This window comes from Dendrobates tinctorius, unplaced genomic scaffold (assembly GCF_039654945.1).
Source record: "Dendrobates tinctorius isolate UK_male_01 unplaced genomic scaffold, ASM3965494v1 ptg000116l, whole genome shotgun sequence".
Lineage (NCBI taxonomy): Eukaryota > Metazoa > Chordata > Amphibia > Anura > Dendrobatidae > Dendrobates > Dendrobates tinctorius.
The window spans coordinates 36,004,991-36,023,067 of record NW_027361784.1 but is presented as its reverse complement, the minus strand read 5'-3'; the positions used below and the strand labels follow the sequence as shown (position 1 = coordinate 36,023,067).

Sequence of the window (18,077 nt, the reverse complement as noted above, 5' to 3'; positions counted from 1 at the left end):
AGGGCTGTCACATTGTAGAAGGATCAACTTTATTCTCATTTGCACAAGGAAAGACTAGAAGCAATGGGATGAAACTGAATGGGAGGAGACACAGATTAGATATTAGAAAAAACTTTTTGACAGTTAGAGTGATCAATGAGTGGAACAGGCTGCCACGAGAAGTGGTGAGTTCTCCTTCAATGGAAGTCTTCAAACAGAGGCTGGACAGACATCTGACTGGGATGATTTAGCGAATCCTGCTTTGAGCATGGGGTTGGACCAGATGGCCCAGGAGGTCCCTTCCAACTCTACGATTCTATGATTCTATGATTCTATTTAGCTTTGGGAAGCCAATGTCTTTAGTTTGTGTATTCTAATAATGGTAAAAGTGATGGGATAGAAAGAAAGGGGATAGAAAGAACAGGGAAAGGAGAAGAAAATAAAAGAGCAGAGTAAAGAAAAGAGAAGAAGGAAGGAAATCTTAGCAGAGAGGTAAAGAAGAAAAAGGAGAGAAGAGGGGAAGAAAAAGGAGAAGAGGAATGAAGAGCAAAAAGGAGAGGAGAATGAAGGAGAGGATGAGAACTAGGGGAAGGATAGATGAGAAGAGTAAAGAAGAAAAGAGAAAGAAATTAGAAGTACATGGGAAAAGAAAAGATAAGATGGGTGAAAGGAGCTAATTGGATAGTAAAATAAAAGTGTAGAATACAGGTGAAATGGAAAAAAAAGAGTGGAGAAGATTGAAAGACAAAGAGAGGATAAAAGGGAGAAGAGTATAGAGGAGAGAGGAGATTAGAAGGACAGGGAAGAAGAGAAAAAGGGGAGAAAAGAGATGATAAGAGGAGAGAAGAGGACTTAATTGGAGATGGAGAAGAAGAGGGACGAAGATACAAAGGAAGAAGAGAGGGGAAATGGGATAGGATTATAGAGGAGGTAGGAGGATAAAAGGAGAAGGAAGTAATGGAGGCAAAAGGGAAGAAGAAGAAAGGAGATAAAAAGAGAGACAAAGGGAGAATATGAGATAAGTGGAGATGAGGAAGAAGAGGGAAGAAGATACAAGGGAAAAAAAGAGGAGAAAAGAGAGTAGTGCATAGAGGAGATAGGAGGATAAAAAGAGGGAAGAAATAGAGAGAAAAGTTGAGAAGAAGAGAGGAGAGACAGTGGGAGAAGATGAGAAGTGGAAATGGGAAACAGAAGAAGAGGGGAGAGAGAAGGAGAAAAAGGAGAAGGGCAGAGGACTATGAGAAAGGAGAAGAGGAGGGGACAGGGGAAATAAGTGGAGGAGTGGAAAAATGGAGGAGGGAAGAAGGGGAAGAAGGAAGGCCAGAAGCTATAGGAGAAGGAGGATGGAAGAGGGGAAGAGTGAGAAAAAAGGAGAGCAGTAATTGAAGAGGTTGAAAGGAGAAGGGAGAGGACAGAGAAGAGCATGAAGAAGAGAGCATGAGCAGTGACGTAACTAGAATTCATAGGGCCTTGTAGCGAAATGTGATGTAGCCTCACCACCTAATGACAGAAATCTGAAACACCAGAATGGGTGGCAATAATTAAAGTTATCAATAATATTGCCATATATCAGACAACTCATATTGTAGGGCTAGAAATGAGAAAGCAGAAAACTTGTTTTCCCTACAAAAAGTACAGTGTTCTTACACCTGATTGTGCACTAGAGGAGCTGCAGCTAAAGATATCTTATCAGCACGAGATTGTATGAAAAGCGGAGTTTACCGTGGGTTTAAACCTAGAAATTACTGTAGAGATTACAGGGAGGATGGAGTGCTTCCTACTGTGAACCATAATTTACAGATCGTGTTCTTCCAACTAGGTTTGTGTCCATCATGCATGACTTTCCTGAAGCCTACGTATCTGGGTTTCGCTGTAGATTAGTTTTCTCCTACACTCTTACATAAATATGTGTAAGGGGATAGAGAAATGTTGATGCTCGTTGTATGTCGTCCTCAGCCCAGAAACGGGCATGGGATTCAGATACGTTTACAGCGGCACGGGATGCACGCCGCTAAATTGGTCGAACTTGTCTGCCCAGAAAAATGTTGCACACGTTGCACCATGCTGAACTGTTTATAACGGGACTTTTCCGCGTCCCAGTGGGCAATGAAGCCCTGAAGCACCCCAAGATTGAGGGTGTAATGCGGCCAGATGGCCTAATGTATACTGTGCTTGCTTTTTTGTTTGTTGAGAATTAACGAGTACTTAAAGCAGGGACTTCCACTTCTTAAAGGACTGCCTATACCTGTAAATTTTGTTTGGGTCCTATTGAAGCGGACCGTGCTCCCTTCAAGGAAAGGGGAGCGGCATCGTCAGATAGTGTAGACCCCACAGCTTGGGTCAACCTGGTATATAAGTTTTATTACAACTGGAGGACTGTGAACCAGGACCACTTTGGCAAAACACGGACTGTGCTATATTGTTTAATTCTCCCAGCTCATATTGAGCTAATGTGAATTTAAGTGTATAAGTTTGTATATGTAAATGTTTTATTTAATGTTCTTAAGTAAAATTTCTTATACGCTTGGTCAGGGTTGACCAAGTTAAAGGGAAGAGAGAGTGTAAGGGGACAGATAAATGTTGTTGCTCGTTGTATGTAAATATGTTATTTCATGGTACTGCTACACTCCTAGTGTATTGCCACTGTGTACGCAATTGGTACTGCTACATCTTAAATTTATTACCATTAATGTTATATGTTCATTGCTTTGCACAATATAAGTAAAGGGCAAGTGTAATGCGGGTAATGGCCACTAGATGGGGGCATCCTAGCACACACTAGTTGTAGTCAGTAGATAAGTTAAGTGTAGGGTTAACATAATAGGAGGGGCTGCCGAGAGTTAAGGATAGGGAAGAAAGGAAGTTTAGCCAGACAGGGCCAGGGCACCCTAGTGTCCACATGGGCTATAGGTCCGGACAGCTTGGCAGCCACTCAACGTATAAGTGCTGTAGCCCACATTACCCATGGCCACTGTGTGTCATAACAATGGCCAAGAACAGGAAAGATGTGACGACTTATCACTTGGGCCGATGCTTTTAGGGCGGGAGTTGGTTGGACAGCTGAGATGAAGGAAGTTGGTGCTTCAACGAGATCGGTACAGACAGGCCAGATGCTTTACCAGAGGCAACCAAACCTGGTGACTGATGATTTTGAGTCTGGGGCGAAACAGGCAGAAGGAATTGTCATCATGGTGTAGGGAAGGTGACCTGACGGACGGACGGACTAGTCAGAGTGAAGAAAGATAGGTTTGCACAGTGTAGGTAGGAGACAGTGATTACAGTGGGGAAACAACTAGAAAAGTGTAGTGGACGTGCAGTACCTTGGGATGACCATTAGATGGCAGGGTGGAGTGTGAGCAAAGGACTTTACAGCAGCTTAGGGCTTTAGAAACCGTTGGTCATGGGGGGCGTGGTGACAGTTAGTGACAGTTTCAAGGAACCGGGGAAGTTATAAATACTGAGGGAGGGTTCCAGAAAGTTCCAGTCCCCAGGGGGAGCCCAGGTGACAGGAGGACTTCGCCAGTCTGTGTGCCCTGAGGAGAATCCGACCAAGGGGACTGAGGAGAGGAAACGTCAGGGGGTGGTCCTGACAGAAAGATACCGCAGAAGAGACGAGGCAGTGAGTGCCATATACCGTATTTGACACGACGACTGACCAGTGAAAGCGCTGTTGGTTATTGGGCCTAGGGCGGCCACAGTGGCGGACCTGTCAGGAGCGTCGAACAAGTGAAGGAGGGACAGTACGCATATGTACGTCCCTATTGTAAAAGTACGGTGTGTAAACGGCTCTGGAAACGGAGGGCCGATAAGTGAAGAAACGTGCGGTGTGCTGCGGAGGCCGTCAGGCGGACGGCAAGTAATGAAATAAACTTGGACCTGTTGCACCCAGAATCTGCCTCATCGTGTCTCTGTTATCATCTCTGCGCGGTACAAAAGTAGGACCACCCCCCCCCAGCTCGGCACCCCACCACCGACACTACATTTGGCGTAGTCGGCAGGATCGCCGCCGCTAATACGCTATCTTCTGCGGCAGGCCTGCAACTGAAGGACTGAGGAAAACTTGGACTGCTCTATTTCGGATTATAAACACCTGTGGACTAAAAATTACTGACCTGTGGATTACAAATTGGGACGCTGTGTCGGATCTGTGTTGCTTGCAGAGGATCCAAGGCAGTAGCTGATTCTGCCCAAGATGGCGGTATTACTTCAGCGCAGAGGAGAGGTCCGGGTGTTTGCAGTTGTTCAGAATGGACTGGGACCCCCTCCAACGTACCCCAAAAGGAAGCAGTATATGCCCGGAGACCGACGTTTCCATATATTGGACCCTGGCAGATGGATGGAAAGGTCTGCCAACGCCCCACCCAGCAGGAGGAGTGGCACAGAAGAAAAACTTGGCTGCGGCTGTCTGACGCCATTCGAGTGCTGCCCAACGGACGGTATGAGATGCTGCGGGTGTCGGGGCATCGGCCGCCTAGAGTGGCAATGGCGGCGAGAGATGGAGCTGCACCAGAAGTCATCTTCAGATTTACGGGCAGGCAGCGGGATGCTGAGCCGGGGAGCGGAGCCTGAGGGGAGTCAGCGAGAACGGCTGCCACCAATACCAGCAGAGGACTTCTCAGCGGAGCCCCCGAGTCCGGAGGGAAGGCCCGCAGGACAGTGGAGCAAGGAACGGAGGCTGCGGGGGAAACTGCGTGATGATGGAACGGAGGCCGCAGCGCCAGGGAAGGTGAGAGTACCCCCGGCCCTACCAGTGCCTCCGCAAGCGGCCCCCACCATTCTGCTGCAGCACGCGGCCCCCTGCGCACCGGAAGGCCTAGTTACCACGGGCCCCGTGGTGTATGCAGAGCTGAGCGAGGTCCCCGCTCATGTCCCCGAACTACCCCGCCCGGAGTCACCAGTGCAGAGCTCACCCAAAGAAGATGCTGCTGCGCTTTCCCTGCTAATAGCAGCTGCATTGTTGAAATCGGCCGTTACTCCGACTCCGTTGGAAGTAGTGGATGCGGCCTGTCCTGAGGCCGCGGTTATGCCGCTGCTGGAGTCGGCTGCGACCGATTTAGCGGGCCCTGTGATTCCAGCCCCCGAGGACCCGGTTCTCCCCATTTGCTACCCGGCCCCAGCGACTGCTGGGCCACAGATATCATCGGCCGCCTCTACCCCACGCCCTTTCTCGGCAAGGTCCCGCCCACCGGACTCTGGGACTGGCGTGGTACCCTCCGTTTGGGTTGCGGAGGTGGTAAAACAAAAGAAGGTTCGAGAGCAGGAGGTATGGAGCCTGCTTCATTCAAAAGGGGAGGCTGGCATGGCGGTGGAAAGATCCCGGGGGCGGCTGGTGTACACTAATGTGGCCCGGGGGTATGGCTTCATACATGATCAGACTGGCCAGAAGGTATACGTGAACGTAGCCTCCATACGCCACGGCCGTGCCCTGGAAATAGGGGACTATGTCTCTTATTATGAGGAATACTGCCCCCGCGGGTATTATGCGGTGGCGGTACTGGCAGTACCCGAGGAACGCGAACCCCCGTAAAGAGGACTGTATTGGACACTCCCTTCACCCCAGGAGTTTCACGGCTGTGGACCCCTTGCTACCGGCCATCAGGAGATGGCCTGGACTGTCAGAGTCTAGTTTTAAAGAAAAAATGTTTTATGTGATTAGGCTGTTTTTTTTTAGAATGTTCCTCTTACAGGATGTTACTTACTGATTTGGAAACTTGACAGAACGGGGATACGAAGACAAGAGGGAGTGTCCATGTCCAAGGAAGGGGGAGGGAAAAGGAGTGCTGGCGATGTTTATTGTTAAACGTTGAGTTTTAAAGCAAAAGAAAAATGAAAAAAAAATTATAAAAAAAAATGGGTACTTGTGCTATTATAAAGTTGTTTATTGTATAATATGCCAAAGTAAAATGCAACAGGTCCGGGTAAGGGAAGGTCTGCGGGACCAAAGGAAAGTGTGAGATCCGGTAGGGATCTAAGAGTTGAGGTCTGGGAGACCGGGACGCCGACCATGACATGTAATTGAAAGAAGGAAAATGAATGGGAAGATGTGAGAAAGACAGCCGTCCTAGGTCAGGTCCCCGACGCCACGGACACCCCTGAAGAAGGAAAGGCGGGCGCCGGCAATGATCTGGTAGGTGAGTGGCCTCGATCATGGCGTACCGGATAGTGAAAGGTAACAGTAGGGGAGAGTAGAGGAAAGATACACGCTGTAGAGAGAATACGGGTGTACCTTGCCCAATTTGAAAGACGTTGTCATGTGGCGTGCGCGCTGGTGAGTAGCAGTAGGCTGCTCAGAGCATAGTGCTCCCAGTGTGGTTCGGCCCCCGCAGATAGTGGGTTTGGCTCAACTTCTGGTCCGACAACAGAATGTAGGTGTAGATTCAGAACGACGAAGGCAGGGATGACGATTGTCGAGGACGACAATGGACAAAGGAAGGGGGAGTGTAGGGAAGGTGACCTGATGGACGGACGGACTAGTCAGAGTGAAGAAAGATAGGTTTGCACAGTGTAGGTAGGAGACAGTGATTACAGTGGGGAAACAACTAGAAAAGTGTAGTGGACGTGCAGTACCTTGGGATGACCATTAGATGGCAGGGTGGAGTGTGAGCAAAGGACTTTACAGCAGCTTAGGGCTTTAGAAACCGTTGGTCATGGGGGGCGTGGTGACAGTTAGTGACAGTTTCAAGGAACCGGGGAAGTTATAAATACTGAGGGAGGGTTCCAGAAAGTTCCAGTCCCCAGGGGGAGCCCAGGAGACAGGAGGACTTCGCCAGTCTGTGTGCCCTGAGGAGAATCCGACCAAGGGGACTGAGGAGAGGAAACGTCAGGGGGTGGTCCTGACAGAAAGATACCGCAGAAGAGACGAGGCAGTGAGTGCCATATACCGTATTTGACACGACGACTGACCAGTGAAAGCGCTGTTGGTTATTGGGCCTAGGGCGGCCACAGTGGCGGACCTGTCAGGAGCGTCGAACAAGTGAAGGAGGGACAGTACGCATATGTACGTCCCTATTGTAAAAGTACGGTGTGTAAACGGCTCTGGAAACGGAGGGCCGATAAGTGAAGAAACGTGCGGTGTGCTGCGGAGGCCGTCAGGCGGACGGCAAGTAATGAAATAAACTTGGACCTGTTGCACCCAGAATCTGCCTCATCGTGTCTCTGTTATCATCTCTGCGCGGTACAAAAGTAGGACCACCCCCCCCCCAGCTCGGCACCCCACCACCGACACTACATTGGCGAGGTCAGGCCAGGAAGAAACTGGGGAGCAGTCTAGGACGGTCTGGTCCGGGTGTGTACAGCACAGAAAGGGAGAGATGAGGAAAACAGTAAATGTCATGATGTACCAACTGTGGATGTAATTTTTGAAGTACTCAGTAAAAAAAAAAGGATTAAAGTTAACTTCGACTGTGTCTCCATTGCTGGGGGGCGCCTGGAAGAGGGACCGTCGTTGCCTGGGAAGTGCCCAGAGGACGCTGAATCTGGAGATGCAGGTACGCTGAAGAGAAGAATACAGTTTTCTGTAGGGGAAGGACTAGACATAGATATTGCGGTTAATCAGGTTACGACTACAGTCCTGTCCCTCCCTTACATTTGTCCAGACAATCCCAGCTGCATTAGAAAAATATATCACGTGACCTTCCGTTACTGTATATAGACATAAACTTGATTTACATCTCCTAAGGAAGGTTTGCATCATCCTCCGCAGGATGATGGATTCTGAGGTCGAGATTAAAATCCTTTAAACCATAACAAACTATAATCTTGTATTAGGACAAAAACAGGAAAACTGAAATATCTTCCAAGAACGCGGATTAATTACTCATCTGTCTCCAAACTGTATCAGCAATCAACAAGCAGATTATTCCCAGGCTGGGGACCAAGGCCTGCATGGTAATATAAGCAAACGAGGCTGCAAGGAACAACTCCGCTGTACTTCTGCATTGTATTAGTGACATAGAAGAGATGATGGAGAAAGTGCAGGAGGCTCATTATCCAGCAATTCAAGATGCAACAGATCGAGAGGCAAAAACCAAATATGATAAAGACGACTAAAGCATTTTTTTCAGAATGTCCCCCCCTATTGTGCCCCAGAAAGGAAGTGAAATTTCATATTTTATTTTTATAGGTGTTTTCTCCTCTATTCAATTTCTTCCCCACTAAGTAACAGACCGTGTATGAGACACATCAAAGGGAAATCACAACTGTATACATCTGGCGATCAATAGTGCTTGTCACTTTTCTACCACAGAGGGCGATTGGTGCATGAAGCAATCTAAAAATATCTACTAGTGGTAACTAACTACTAACATACCACATATTCAAGAAAATACTACCACTATGTACAAGAATATAACTACTATAATACTGCTCCCTATGTACAAGAATATTACTACTATAATACTGCTCCTATGTACAGGAATATAACTACTATAAGACTGCCCCTATATACAAGAATATAACTACTATAATACTGCCCCTATATACAAGAATATAGCTACTATAATACTGCCCCTATGTACAAGAATATAACTACTGTAATACTGCTCCCTATGTACAAGAATATAACTACTATAATACTGCCCCTATGTACAAGAGTATAACTACTATAATACTGTTCATATGTACAAGAATATAACTACTATAATACTGTTCATATGTACAAGAATATAACTACTATAATACTGCCCCTATAAACAAGAATATAACTGCTATAATACTGCCCCTATGTACAAGAATATAACTACTATAATACTGCCCCTATGTACAAGAATATAACTACTATAATACTGCTCCTATGTACAAGAGTATAACTACTATAATACTGTTCATATGTACAAGAATATAACTACTATAATACTGCCCCTATAAACAAGAATATAACTGTTATAATACTGCCCCTATGTACAAGAATATAACTACTATAATACTGCTCCCTATGTACAAGAATATAATTACTATAATACTGCTCCTATGTACAAGAGTATAACTACTATAATACTGCACCTATGTACAAGAGTATAACTACTATAATACTGCTCCTATGTACAAAAATATAACTACTATAATACCGCCCCTATGTGCAAGAATATAACTACTATAATACTGCTCCTTTGTACAAGAGTATAACTACTATAATACTGCCCCATGTACAAGAGTATAACTACTATAATACTGCTCCTATGTACAAGAATATAACTACTATAATACTGCCCCTATGTACAAGAATATAACTACTATAATACTGCTCCGTATGTACAAGAATATAACTACTATAATACTGCCCCTATGTACAAGGATGTAACTACTATAATACTGCCCCTATGTACAAGAATATAACTACTATAATACTGCTCCTATGTACAAGAATATAACTACTATAATACTGCTCCTATGTACAAGAATATAACTACTATAATACTGCCCCTATGTATAAGAATATAACTACTATAATACTGCCCCTATGTACAAGGATGTAACTACTATAATACTGCTCCTATGTACAAGAATATAACCACTATAATACTGCCCCTATGTACAAGAATATAACTACTATAATACTGCCCCCTATGTACAAGAATATAAATACTATAATACTGCATTGTATTGCACAGGTGATGCAATTATCACCTGAGCACTGGAGTTGGGGAACCCTGCTCTAGGGAGTATGGATCTAGTTTTATAGAAAGTGAGAACGTGAACAACAAACAAAGTTGAGCTCCTGCTTGTTACTTAAAATTTTTCTTGTAATTTCAACCCATTGTAAGGTGGCCACCAGACACATAACGGATGGGAGGTATCTATCACAGAGGCGGTTGTCATCTCTGATGTAATCCTGGAGTATAGGTCTAGAGGACAATGCACTAAGAGAATTGTTTGGTGCATCTGGGCCTGGTTTTATGGGCAGCTTGAGTTAATGGATGGGTCTGGCAGCTCACATACCCCACCTCTAGGTGTGGTTAACATGTTAAGATGGAGCCCTTTGTTTGACACATGGTCTGTGTGTGGAGGAAGATAGACTCCTGTGTTTTAAATCCAGACTAAGTCGGTATCTTGGATGCCATGCAGCCTGTTTGACCAGGACTGGTTCTCATTGGACTTTGCCAAAGAACTGTTTACTTTATTTTTCCGGCACTGAAGGCTGTTTATTTTTTTTTCTTTGTTTTAGGCTGGTTTATGAAGCAGCAATAAACCAACATGGACTTTTAAATGGAAACGTTTCCTGTTTTGCCTCCAGATGCACCCAAGTGAGTAGCATTCTCACACCACATTATACTACAGGGTGGGGCATTTATATGGAGACACCTAAATAAAATGGGAATGGTTGGTGATATCAACTTCCTGTTTGTGACACATCAGTATATCGGAGGGGGGAAACTTTTCAAGATGGGTGGTGACCATGGCGGCCATTTTGAATTCGGCTGATATCACCAACCATCCCCATTTTATTTAGGTGTATCCATATAAATGGCCCACCCTGTAGTGCCAAGATAATACTGTCATATACAGAACACATAATAGAAACATGTAGTGCCCTGCAATAAATGTAATTTCAAAGATTTTAGACATCAATTCCTGTATAATACCATTGATAATCAATGGTAAGTGATTTTAGTGATTTTATTCAACTTATAGTGTTTCCATTTTGGAGGCTTCTAGACAACAGGAAAATTGTCCCCGAGGGTACCTAATGCTCCTCTGCCATATAAGCAAACATCACCAGTATTAAAAATGGTACATGGTAGGTGGGGACCCTTTTCTAGATTTTGCCTTGAAGCCCATGAACCACCAGTTCATTCATTCTGAAGGTACAACAGGTAGAACATTGGTCTTCAGTATTGTTTCCATGCCCATGGAAGGCAATACTGATTTCATAGCCAATGGATTAAGAATGGAATCTCTTACCCCAGTCCATTGTTTGGTCTAGATCAGTCTTTAGATTGATCTTTCCTTCTTTATCTCCAGATCTGTCCTCATTTTGGATCTTCTGGCGGTGACTATTCCTCATTCAGCCACACAACATGGGGCAGGACACTCGTCAAGGACATCTAGAGCTTTAGCATGCAAAACATTGAAAACATTGTGGACAATTGTAGCCTTCCATCTTTGTAGTAACAGTTTGGGGAAAGCCTCTATCTGTTCTCCATGACTATGCCCATTGCACAAGATCCATAAAGACATTGGGGATAGGAGTTTGGTGGTGAAGAACATGATTGAATGCACAGAGCTCAGACCTCAACTCTATCCAACACCTTTGGAATGAACTAGAAGGAAGATTGCGAGCCCGACCTCTCCCCAATGTCAGGGTTTGACCTCACAAATGCTCTTCTGGATGACTGGGCAAAAACTTCCACAGACACCTCCAAAATCTTGTAGAAATGTTTCACTTAATTGTTGGAGCTGATGTGGCCTCTGCCAGGGGTGGACAAATTCTTTTTTCACCTCCTGGTATTGTAGCAGCCTATATGGGACTTCTATTGTTACCTCCAAAATCTTATAGAAATTTTTTGCAGAAGAGCAGGAGCTGCTATGTCTGCAGTGGGGCTGACTCCATATTAATGCAATGGAGGTAGATGGGTAGGTCATAAAAGCTTCTGTAGGTGGGTTGTGGATGTTTTATAATAAATACAAAAGGAAAACATATTTCTTTCAGCATCAATGGATAACATAAACAGTCCTTTTCTACAGGTAGAATCAGACAACATAAGTGTAGCAGCATCACCAACCTCGTTATTCCCAGCAGACGCTCACACTTGTATTAAACGTGTTCACCAAACTAACACGTGTCTGTTTGGCTCCAGCAGACCTCTCTTTCCAGATCAGACTAACCAGCAGCTCTGCCTTTCTCTAGCCTCAACACACTCCACGCAGCTTTGCTAATCCAGCTGCTCTTAATAGGTCTGTAAACACCGGACTGGATCATGGGATTGATTTTTCCCAACCAGGTTCTTTTAGTTACTCAAAAAACCCAGACCCAAAATCCAGTGACATCAAACCCTCTCAGTAACCTAATGTTACTGGTACAGCTTACAATACCAACAATGGTCATAACAATCATCTGTATGACACATGTCTAGTGACTTATCGGTGATGTCTCATCTAACTAGAGCCTTTTCTTTTCTTCACCACCTTATCCAGACTTTCATGCTGATTTCTCCCAGTCCTGACTTCTATCTTGCACGTGAGCTATTTATATTTAGCAATAATATTTTTATTATTTAATCTGTGATTATTTATTGTCCAACGTCCTTGTGACGAACAGCCCACCGCTGTTCGCCAATACGCGACGAATGGGGGTCCCGCTGCCACAAAAACGCGACGGACAGCGGACCCTGTGTCACCACTATGTCACAATCCCACCACTGACAGGTGTATCAGCGGACGGAGGGACGCGACACACTGCCGGCACACGGCTATCACAGGCACAGTGGGGCTTATCTTAGTTATCCCACCACTGACACCATGTGACCAAAATATCCAGCAAGCTAATCTCGCTCTAACAATTTTCCGCAGGGGGGTTATTTTGGGTGCCCCACCACTGCTAACAACCTTCCAAGTACTGCGGGGATTTATGTATATACCACTTTCTCAGTTCCACTTTGGAACTTGCAGCTCTCCGGCGCCCCCCTTACCCTCAGGTCAGTCAGGGAACTGCACCTAGGATAATTAGTCGCCGGACGGGCTGCTTGTTGTGGACCGGCAGTTAGGCTACTGCAGTGAGGGAATTATCAATGCTGTGGCCGCAGCCCCTCATTCAGCAATATAAGACCCTTCTGGACTGCCAACTAGCCACAACAACCGTACACAACGCGCTGCCACCAGTCACGGTTTACTTAATTCACAGAGTTAATTAGGAGGGTCCGTGGCAAACCCCTTGAATTAGTAGCGATTATCTAAAAGAGGCGCTTAGTTCGTTTCTTAGAGCATGGAGACAAACTATTAAATCATTTATTCCCCGGAAAAGTAGGGCAGTGGTTATACAGATAAAAGGTGCTATAAAATTGAGACATAAAATATGTACAGTAGACAAGTATAAAACAAAAATGAATGAAACAGAAAGAAATTACACTCACAGTGGCATATTGTTCCTTAGGCAGCCCATGCGGCGTGGGGGAGGGGCCAGACATCCCAAGACATGGGGGTAGGTCTGTTCAGCATCAAAACTCAGCTCCAACTGCCCCGGGATATCATAGGGAATGCCCATAAACTAGGGTTTGTGACCTCATGAAAGGGGCGGTCTGGAGGGGTCCCACCTCTCCCTCTTCAAGTTATGATCTGGCTACAAACTTTAGAATAACCATAACTTAGCGAGAGGAGCTCGCACAAACACATATTTGGTATCATTGGTTGTAATTTACCGAATAGAATCCGAAAACGCCAAACATGCCATAACTGAGACATTCTATTTGGGTGCAATCCATATCTCAGTCTCTGGAAGACCAAGAACTATGCAAGAGCCACTGTAGGGAAGCCGGGATCATGCAGATCACAGAAATATGATTGTTATATCCGTGCTGTGTATGGTTTTTGCAATATGACTTGTTTCAATATTTCTCATATTGATCCCAGCACATTTCCAGAGAACAAAGGATTTTCTGTCCTGTGCAGGCAGGGGGGAATGGAAGAATTACACACTTACATCGAGAGGAAGTGGCTGGTTTCAGGTTTCACAGAGCTGCAAGCAGAGGGGGCACTGGTCTGTGTGTGTAAGCTGTGGGCAAAAAGAGGAGGGGGGAAGCTGCAGCTCCATGCCAGGCTGACAGTTACAATGTCATAGAATGGAGGATTTCTAGCACATTCCAACAGAAAACATATTTTGCAGACATTGTATATCACACCTCCCCCCTTAAGAGGGTGCTACGGAGGAATTACCTGTCGGTAATCGGCCATGCGCACCTCAGCGGGTTTGCCCCGGCGGGACAACCCATCGGCATTGCCGTTTTGACTGCCCTTCCTGTGTTTTACAGTAAAGTCGTACTGTTGAAGGGCAAGGCTCCAGCGGAGCAACCTTCCATTGGTTCCTGACACTGTGTGCAACCAGCTCAGAGGGTTGTGGTCGGTTACCACCGTGAAGGCACGCCCGTACAGGTAGTGCTGAAAACGTTGCAGTGCCCACACCATGGCCAGACACTCCTTCTCGATGGACGAGTATGCCACTTCCCTTGGCAAAAGTTTCTGGCTCAGGTACAACACGGGGTGCTCCTGGTCCCCCGAGTCGACCTGGCTGAGCACAGCACCGAGGCCAAACTCGCTGGCATCGGTGTGTACCAGAAACGGGCGACTGCTGTCGACTGCTCTCAACACTGGAGAGCTGCACAGGGCTGCTTTCAAAGCTTGGAAAGTCGCCTCACAGTCATCTGTCCAGTTGACTGTTTGGGGTAGCCTCTGCTTGGTGAGGTCAGTCAAGGGTTTTGCAAGGGCGCTATAGTCCTGCACAAACCGCCTATAGTACCCTGCAGTGCCCAAGAAGGACTTCACCTGTTTCTTGGTCCTGGGGGTGGGCCAGGACGCGATTGCGTCCACTTTTCCTGGCTCCGGACTCATGAAACCCCCGCCTACCCGGTGCCCCAGGTAGTGGACCTCGCGCATGCCCATCTGGCACTTTCCCGGCTTGATAGTCAGGCCTGCCTGGTGAAGATGCTTGAGCACCTCCTGGAGGTGCTGAAGGTGTTCCTCCCAGGTGGAACTGAAGATGGCAATATCGTCTAAGTACACCACCGCGTACTCCTCCAGTCCCCGAAGCAGGTGGTTGACCATCCGCTGGAAAGTGGCAGGAGCATTTTTCATGCCGAAGGGCATGACTGTGGACTCGTACAGTCCAAATTGGGTGATAAAGGCAGATTTCTCCTGCGCCTCAGGGCTCAGGGGAATCTGCCAGTATCTCCGACTCAAATCCATGATGGAAATGTACCTTGCTTTTGCCTTCAGCATATTGACGTGAAAGGCCTTGCGCCTACCCCGAACTTGGTCAAGCGTGACCACGTAGGTGACTGGGTTGAGCTGTTGGTGGACGACGTATGGGCCTTCCCAGGCTGCCTGAAGCTTATCCGTTGGTACGGGGACCAGCACCCACACCTTTTGACCCACCTGGTAGGTCCGCTCCCGGGCATTCTGGTCGTACCAGTGCTTCTGGTCAGCCTGAGCCTGCGTCATGTTGTCATGCACCAACTGCGTCAAGGTCTGCATCTTGACACGGAAGAGCATGACATAATCCACGATGGACACTTCTGTGGGATTTGGCTCATCTTCCCAAGGGGTCCCCGGACTCACCTGCCATACAGGAGCTCGAAGGGGGAGAACCCGGTCGAGGCCTGCGGAACTTCTCTGTAAGCGAACAGCAGGTGGGGGAGGTACCGCTCCCAGTCGCGCACTTGGGTCTCAACCAGCATGCTGAGCATCTGTTTGAGGGTACCACTGAAGCGTTCACACAAACCATTAGTCTGTGGGTGATACGCACTCGATACCAGGTGCTTCACCTGAATTTTCTCACAGAAAGCTTCCATTAGGCGAGACATGAATTGGGTCCCTTGATCAGTAAGCATCTCCCTGGGAAATCCTACCCTTGAAAAGATGGTCACCAGTGCGTCAGCCACCTTATCTGCCCTGGTTGAAGACAGAGCTACTGCCTCTGGGTACCGGGTAGCGTAGTCTACCACGGTGAGAATGTATTGCTTTCAAGAGCTGCTGGGGACGGCCAGCGGGCCTACAATGTCCACCGCGATCCTCTGGAAAGGCTCCTCTATCACCGGCAAAGGAATAAGGGGAGCCTTAAGAGCAGGCCCCGCCTTACCCACTTTTTGACAGGTGTTACAGGAGCGGCAGTATTGTGTCACATCTGTCCCCATCTTGGGCCAATAGAAGTGTTGAGACAGCCGTGCCTTTGTTTTGCTGATCCCCAAGTGTCCAGCGAGTGGAATCTCATGGGCAATCCGCAACAACTCAGTTCTGAACTGTAGGGGAACGACTAGCTGTCTTTCCCTCAACCACTCGTTTTGGGGATCTCTGGGTACTGTCTCCCAGTACAACCTTCCTTGTTCCCAGAACACCCTCTCCTTATCAGACTCGGAGGTGGGTGACTTGGCGAGACCTCTCAATTTCTCCAGGCTGGCATCTGAGTGCAGAGCAGCCTGGAACTCCTTGCTGGAGGCTGCCAGAAGTGACGTCAGGGTCCCTCTGGAACCGGCTCTGGGTTCACCTTTGGTTCAGTCTCTCCTGTAGCAGAAGAGGGTCCAGAAGACAGTGCGCTACCTGCAATCTGGGCACTCTGACTGCGTGTGACAGCTGCTATGTATGCTGCCTCCCTGGGGATTTCTACAGACCCACCAATCGGCGCTGCCATGGGCTCTACCTCCCCATCCACCCCCAACACTTCAGGAGCAGTGCTACTTATGGGCCAGTTACCTTCCTCGGTGGCACTGGTCAGCTGCATGGCATTACCTTCCTCATGGTCCCCATGCACCTCCCCATTTCCTTGAGCACCGTTGCTTGCTCCTGCCAGGGGTTCCTCAGCCGTCTCACTCCGCAGAGTGACGGGGCTGAGCACTTCGGTACCTGTGGACACATCTACCGTTTCAAAGAAAGGGTTAACAGGTTCAGTCGGCACAGATACATCATCGTCATCATCATTCCTAGTAACAGAATGGTTATCAGATTGCTTGGGTACATTCACATCACCATCAGCATCATACCTGGGGAAAGAATGGTTGTTGCATCATTACTCATCAAGGCATTAGCAGGTAACACATTCAGTTTCCCATCATCATCATCATCATCATCACCACCAACATCAGGGTTAACGTTACCCTTATTATCAGATTGGGGAAGGGTGTCAGGGACATAGTATGCAACCATCCGCCCCAAGTCAGTCCCCAATAAAACATCAGTGGGCAGGTTTTCAGACACTCCCACCTCCCTCAACCCGCTCCCAGCACCCCAATCAAGAAAAACCCGGGCCACTGGCAATGTACAACGGGTGCCTCCAATCCCGGTGACAGTCAGGGTTTTCCCCTCAACAAATTCTTCAGGGGCCGCCAGTCCAGGACGGATGAGGGTTCGTTCAGCCCCGGTGTCCTTGAGGCCTGTAGCAAGACGGGCCCCCACCTGAACAGGTTGAACGTTGTCGTTAGCCCTCCCAACCACACCTCCCACCAAAAGAACAGAGGCGTTGGGCCCAGAGGCCTTGGCAGGGGGTTCTTCGGCCTATCCGGACAGCTGTAAAAGAAGAGACCAGGCCGCTTGCAGTGGCGACACAGGCGACTGTCAGTAGCCGGCCTGGTGTTGGCAACAGGGACAGGGCCTCCGGAGAGATGGCTAGCTGGGGCACTGGGGTTGGTTGCAGGCTTACCCCCTCCCCAGCTGGTGGTGATTGGCCTCCGCGTCTCAGGCTTCCGGTTGGCCTCGTAGTTGTCGGCGATCTGCGCCGCTTTGTCCGCTTCGTTGGTTCGCGGTCCAGGATGAACTGCCGGACCTCAGCTGGGCAGAGATGCAGGAACTGGTCTTTGATCATCAGATCCCGTAGCTGCTCAAAGGATTCAACGGACAGTCCATGGATCCACTGGTCAAAGTGGGTCCTGAGTCCTTGCACCACATCACTGTAACTATCATGTGGGCCACGTTAGAGGTGCCGGAACTTCTTTCGGTATACCTCAGGTGTCAGCCGGTATTTGGCGATCAGAGCCTCCTTTATGGCATCATAGTCACCATCGGCTTCTGGCGGAAGAGAAGCAAACGCCTCCAGAGCTTTGCCTTTTAGCCCTGGAGTCAAGTACCTGGCCCAATGGACCTTATCCAGCTGTTACTGTCTGCAGTCTTTCTCAAAGGCTCACAGAAATGTGTCCAAGTCCCCGTCCTTTTCCATCACGGGAAAATGCTCTGGCCGGGGTTTAGGACTCTGGACGCTGCTGAGCTCGCTGCTTCGGGCTGTGGGGGCATTCCACCCCCGCTGGAACATCTCCAGCTCATGGGCCATCTACGCCTGGCGCTCGGCTCTCTCAGCCTCCCGTTCGGCTTGCTGCTTCGCTCTCTCCTGCTCGGCTCGCTGCTCTGCTCTCTCCTGCTCAGCTCGCTGCTCTGCTCTCTCTCGAGCTTGCTGGATCAGCTGCAGA

General features: G+C 47.9%; 1 protein-coding gene across 1 annotated transcript in view; it reads right to left on the bottom strand.

Annotated features, from left to right (window-relative positions):
• The window catches only part of CCN4 (cellular communication network factor 4), a 171,099-nt gene extending 159,284 nt beyond the window's left edge, over positions 1–11,815 (bottom strand). Inside the window, exon 1 of the mRNA XM_073590360.1 lies at positions 11,700–11,815. The gene's annotated coding sequence lies outside the window, so the exon portion shown is untranslated. The remainder of the gene's footprint in view (positions 1–11,699) is intronic.
• Between the last annotated feature and the right edge of the window lie 6,262 nt (positions 11,816–18,077).